This window comes from Trematomus bernacchii, unplaced genomic scaffold (assembly GCF_902827165.1).
Source record: "Trematomus bernacchii unplaced genomic scaffold, fTreBer1.1, whole genome shotgun sequence".
NCBI classification, from domain to species: Eukaryota; Metazoa; Chordata; class Actinopteri; order Perciformes; family Nototheniidae; genus Trematomus; species Trematomus bernacchii.
Window position 1 is genome coordinate 82,102 of NW_022987538.1, and position 6,493 is coordinate 88,594.

The 6,493-nt window shown below is 42.0% G+C and overlaps 1 long non-coding RNA gene across 1 annotated transcript; it reads right to left on the reverse strand.

Moving 5' to 3' along the window:
- Positions 1-2,273: 2,273 nt before the first annotated feature.
- On the reverse strand, positions 2,274-2,750 carry LOC117476174. The gene is made up of 3 exons (XR_004555254.1): positions 2,682-2,750; positions 2,402-2,473; positions 2,274-2,316 (listed from the first exon to the last, which is right to left on the reverse strand). It is a non-coding gene; the product is annotated as an uncharacterized LOC117476174 (long non-coding RNA).
- Positions 2,751-6,493: the final 3,743 nt, after the last annotated feature.

Below are 6,493 nucleotides of genomic sequence, written 5' to 3' on the forward strand. Positions count from 1 at the left end.
CAGGCAGGGTTTTTACGACCAGCAGTGATGCCTCTTAGGGTCTCAGGGTGCAGGACGGGGCATAGGGTTTATAAAAGGTCACAAACATATCTTAACATAACAGCAATACAATTTAAGAATGTATTCTTAAAGTAATATAATCTTCTCTTCTTCTTACACCTACAGCGCACACCCTGAACAGTGTGCTCCTTGTTTACATGTTCCTCTGCACACTCAGATGCAGCGCACACCCTGAACAGTGTGCTCCTTGTTTACATGTTCCTCTGCACACTCAGATGCAGCGCACACCCTGAACAGTGTGCTCCTTGTTTACATTTCCTCTGCACACTCAGATGCAGCGCACACCCTGAACAGTGTGCTTCTTGTTTACATTTCCTCTGCACACTCAGATGCAGGACATAAAACACTCTTTTGCTATTTATTTTCATTTTGCAGCACATCTATACTACCAGAATTTTGCAAAACACTATATATTATTTATCTTTCTCAAGTCATTTACTTTTGGTGAGTTAACTAAAGCTTAGTTTATTTTACCCTGGCTATGGACTGATTCATTATTAGTTGTTACAAAACATGCACAAGACGGCGGTTAGACAAACCAATATAGACCCCTGATACAAACAATCAGACAAACAAACATGATGAACTCATAATAAACACCAGCGTGACAGCAAAAATTCATCCAGCTCAATTTAGTCCGGATTAAAGAGGTTTCAGAGGGGGTAGGGACTATTTGATCTCTCCCAATGGGAACCCAGTGGGGTACCTTGACTCGTACCTCCACCCTTGTATACAAGTCCTTAGATCGGTGCCTGAAGACCGTCCAAGAGCAATAACTAGCTTATCCTCTTGCGACTCCACTATCCCTGCTCTAGTGGTGCTATGCCCCCCCGATCAAGAGCACATAGACTTTTTTCCTCTACCCTTTCTATCCGAAACCACACAGTTAACTGTAGTCCTACTCGACCAGCCTACACACCTCCCATCATGCTCATCCCAACGATGAAACACAGTTTTGTTCTACACTTGCATACCACGGCCCACCCATGATCAATTAGCCTATAATTTTATGTATGCACCCCGGACCGACATCAGCTCCTCAGCAATGTAGGGAGCCTGTCGCATCAGGTAATGCACGCACCTCGCACTTGCCAGCACATCTCTGAATGTAAATGGCCACAAGCTACGAGAGTGCTTTTAAACAGTCTCGTTTTTAATAGAGACGGCGGTGGTGTGAGTTAAAGTTATAGACAAAAGCTGTGATTTTCTCCCTCTGAGTTCACGGCACCAGCTCATGCAGATACGGGGAGGCATTTGACACACATTCCCCGGAGCCGCAGCAGCTGGAGCCGTGTTTTTTTTAGAGGCGCTGGGGGTAATATCTCTGGCTGCTTTAGTTAACTGCTAGTGTTGGCCGCTGAAACCCCCGGAATCTCGGCGATTTGTTCATTACAAATCTCTATTTTGATTTCACACAGAAGTTCCACTTTACTGCTGCCCTCATTAAGGTTTTTTTTAAACATCTCCGTGTATGCCTGCACGGCACATACGTCCGAGCATCACACACAGAGGGAACCAGCCAAGACAGAGTCCCTGGATGATCCCCTGGGGTTACTAGCCCCAAATGTTCATTAACCAAAACGAAACGCAGCCGCTTAGCTTCACAGATAATTTTAGGATACCGTCAATCACAGATTCTGGTAAGGCAATGTCCAAATGTAGATTTGAAATCACACTTACCAGTCTCTGAAGATATGTTGGTATCCTGCCGACAACGCCAATTTGTGGAGGAAACTTCTGTGTAGTAATGCATGGAGTCACCGACTCAGGAAGGAGACACGGTGAGAGTTGGAGCTTTGATGTCAAACACTGATGGGTTTATTCAGAGTATTCGGCCGGAGGATTCACATCACAAATCAAAGAGTCAGAGGTTCTGACCACACGGTAGAGTTGCCACGTCAATTCTGAAGAACCTCTCTCTATGCTAGACCTTTTAACAGGTTCACAGAGAGAAATCAACATCTCTGAAGGAGTAGACTAAACACTGAATCATCTGCGTCCGACGCTCATGGCCTCAAGGATTTCACATCTTAGAGCCCACAAACACCGATAAAGAAGTGCTTCAGTGTTCTCACAACAATTACCCTACGTGCCAGTCAAGTTGACCGGTCTCACACTGGTGACAACAACACATATGGCACCAAGGCCTTTCCTTAAAGGAGATAACACATGTCAGAGTAAAAGGTTAGATATCTAGAAGAATTATTCCTTAACACTGGTCAGTCTTCGATGGTGCTGAGCTTGTTGAGCCCTTTCCTAAAATGTAATTGACAATGCTTAAACATGTTAAATTCAACTCTGAATAAGTAATTTCCATGAACATTTGCACTTCCTTACTGACCTCAAGCATCTTGAAAGATGCGTTTTCGCCATCCAGGCTTCCGTCTTCTTTGTCCATGGTAACATGACTTTCCTTAATGGGTACACAGGACAAATATTATTGAGTGGAATGCTCTGAATATTAGATACTCCTGATACTAGGATGGGTTGAATGCAGAGTCTATTTCACTGTGTCTGCTGTGCTGTGTACATGTGACGCTAAAAAGAGGATTCAAAATCCTCAATTTCCATATGAATGGCGGATAGTATGTTTGTATGCAATAAACTCCATTCACACTAACCGACTCTTTAGGAAGGAAGCTGTAAGGCCTCTTGTTATAGGAGTGGTCCTCGTCAGTGTCCAGGGGCATCTGTAGACAGTCAACCATTATTTTGACAGTGCTTTACATGCACGGTTTAACTCCTCCAAAAATGATCACCACACAGTACCACACAAAACAAATGTTGCATGTACCATAAGTTCTATGTAGTATGTGTTTTAGGAGTAGTAACCCATTCTGAAACAGGCACACAGGGTCATAGATACGTTGAGCGATACACTGACCATGGTGCTGCTTGCATGCGTCCTTTTACGACTGATCCTGAATGTAGGTGGAACATTGTCGCTAAGGGTCGCCCTGCCTTCCTCACTATAGTGAGCAAACTTCTTTCCATACCTGCAATTAAGACACATTTTCTTCACCAGAAGGTTGCATTTTAGAGCCAGGAGTTCCCCCCCAAATCTTCTCGATAATACAATTACAAATTCAAATGTTTTTGTAGCACTGCAGCATACCCTTCCAGTCCAAGGTTTTCCACCAGGATAACACACCACCACCTTCTCAGGAGAGACATGTCATGCTAAAGAAAGAGCATCAATTTTCATTAAGTTTGTTATAACATTTTAATGTGACTTCTTTCCTTAATACTTACAATGCTGAAGTCAAAGCTGGCCTCCATGGCAAAATACCAGGCATACTGTAATGAGAATTTTATTAAGACATGCAAGACATAATGTACACGTGACAGCTTATAACTCTGAGAAAGTAGTCACACACCTCCAATAAAATGTGCAGGGCTGATAATGCCACAAGAAACTATTCACTATTGCATGCATTTACAAATGAAAGGTGTTAAGGAGCAATCAATTGTGCCATATCACGGCCTTATCCTTACTCACCATTATCATGAAGACACCACAGTCATTCCCATGGGTCTGCTTCGGAAGCCCCTGTATGAAGAAAAGTTAGTAAGAGCATAATAGCCAATTGTGACAATACAATAGTGACATTGCAAACACCTCAAAATCCAGAGCAGTCTTCTCGGTCCAGGATCCTGCAATGATTTGCTGTGCAACACCCCTGGGAAAGCAAGAGCAAAACTAGGTCAAACATCAGAAATTATTAAAAAAGAGGGGGAACAAAACATTGTTGCTTCAGATTCAGAACATGAACCGCCAACTGTAGTCCACAGAACAGGGAACACAGTTGTAGAAAAATAACAGCCATTAACACGTTCAGACCATGCAAATAAAGTAAATCATATTATTGGAAAAAGTTCAACGAGGAAGATTTCTCTTGGTTTCCCTTTCGATTGCGTTTGACTATTTCATTCAACTTCAGCTTTAAGGAAGCCAATCTTTTCTGACTATAACAATCCTTCCGTATTTAAAGGTGGGGTAGGTAAGTTTGAGAAAGCGGCTCGAGATACACTTTTTGTTATATTCCATGGAATGCTCTTAACATCCCGATAGCAATGAATATCTGAAGTGCTTTGACAAAAAATCCATAAAAAAAAGTCATCTCTGGAAGCCGTAGTACTGTAAAAAGCACGACCAATCATCTGAGCCGGCCCGGCTAAAATAACTGGATGGCCTACCTGCCTGTCAGCCTTCCATCTGTGCACAAACTTATCTCGTGCCCTCATTGGTCATGTGTGCGTTCGTGTGTGTTGGAGGAGGGGCTCTGTAAGGAAGTGGCAGATTTTTTTAGGCTGCGTACTTTCAAATTCCAGCGCACTCGAGCCGGTTTCTCAAACTTACCTACCCCACCTTTAAGGACTACAGTGCCTCCCGTTTGAACTTTTCTTTTTTAAACATAGTCTTAACATTATAGGCAGGTCAGGGTAACGTGACCACCAGAACACACACATCCAGGGTAACCTTAATAGATTCCTGTAGGGCTCACAGGGGAAACCCCCTGTTCTTCTGAAATATTGCGAATCCAGAAAGAACAGTTCTTTCTGGAGTGGCCTCATCACCTACAGGGAATATGCAGTCTGGACAATAAGCAAATAGTACACTTTGCGGGTAATAACATTGCCTCAACAAATTCACAAGCAAATGGCATGAGTAATGAAGGTTAAAGCTAAGAAATGTACAACCACATCCTTTCAATGTACAACAGGATGTCATATGCTGCATACAAAGTCTGTATATTTTCAGTGGGTATAATGAACTTACACACAGGAGAAAATGCCCTGGAACCCACAGTGGAATGATCAGGGCTTCCCTCTGATCAGCATCCTTCTGTTGAAAATGATGTACTGCATTTTCATAAAGTAATTTAGTAATGTGGTGTTGCAAAATCAGAAGACCTTTTAGTTAAGTGTTTGTAAACCATTTAAGTTTAATTTAGTATTTAGAACCAACACAGCCAATGTGCACATATCCAATGAGGGGCATGCCAATTGTAAAGTTAAGGATAACATCTCGTCTACATCTCGGTTCATCGTGTTTAATATTAGACTGAAAATATCTGCTCAATCACTTACTGGGAAATGGAGCAAAGGATCACAGTTGGAGGGGGGGAGCCATGTTGGGGGTAGATGAAGGTCGCAAATGAAAACATCCTTTCCCTGTATAGAATTCAACCATACCTAAAATTATGAAATGCTAAAAAAAAAGTATGTAAAACATGTCTGAGTACCAGCTATGTATTGAACACAACTATGCATGTAAGCCATGACCTTTTCACCAAATCACATAAACTTTTCAGTATAAAAATATCTTGCATAAATAAATAGACACACCTGCATATTAGCCATGTCTTGGACCAGCCTTAGGCACCCATTTCCTACCTGTTGATATAGTTTATAGACAATTAATTCCTGGCATATTTTTATCAAAACATACCTTCACCACTAAATTGGACAGTTGTAACGCACCATTGAGTCCATGTCTCTATGGAGTCCAAGCGTCAGCATGTTACTCTACGTTAGTATATGTTGGTAGTGCGTGAGGCCATATGTACAGATATGTACATGGGACATGAAAACAGTGCATCTCATATTGACAAAAATAAACCTCGCTAACCGAGTTTTCCAAATCACTCTAAAAATAAGCCGTTGTGATACACGTGTAGACAACATCTGCAGAATCATAAATGATCATTACATTGGGGTCATTAAACCATTATTTCGCTAAGATAAAAAACATTAAAGTTTTGGATTTTAGTGTAATTCACAAATGTTCCACCAGATGGTGCCACACACACCCATGGGTATATTAGTGTTTAAAGCCGTGGGAAATGTTTTAATTCAACAGGAGAGGGTAATTCAATTGTTACCCATGGAACAGGGCTGCAAACATGGCTATATGAGTGTTAAAATGCTGTCAAACTGTTTTAATTCAGTCACAATTGTCGTTTTTTGGCGGTGTACATTGGACTCAATAAACATACAGAGTTATGGACATAAATGTGTCAGTATAGACGGGATAATGTACATATTAATAATATTTAATTAGTTAAATGTACAATGAGCTAAAAACAGCAGAATCACTGCTGTTAGCAGGGTCTCAGAGACCCATAGACCCAGAGACCCAGGGTACAGCACCTCACTGTCTTACCCATAAAACAGGGCTCTGATCAGGGCTAAAGTAATGTTAGAAACTGGTGAATCTGTTTAAATGCAGGCAGCAGACTCACTGCTTTTAGCAGGGTCTCAGAGAGCCAGAGTGCCAGGGTACAGCACATCGCTGTCTTACCCAGAAAACAGGGCTCTGATCAGGGCTAAAGTCATGTTAGAAACTGGTGAATCTGTTTAAATGCAGGCAGCAGACTCACTGCTTTTAGCAGGGTCTCAGAGAGCCAGAGTGCCAGGGTACAGCACATCG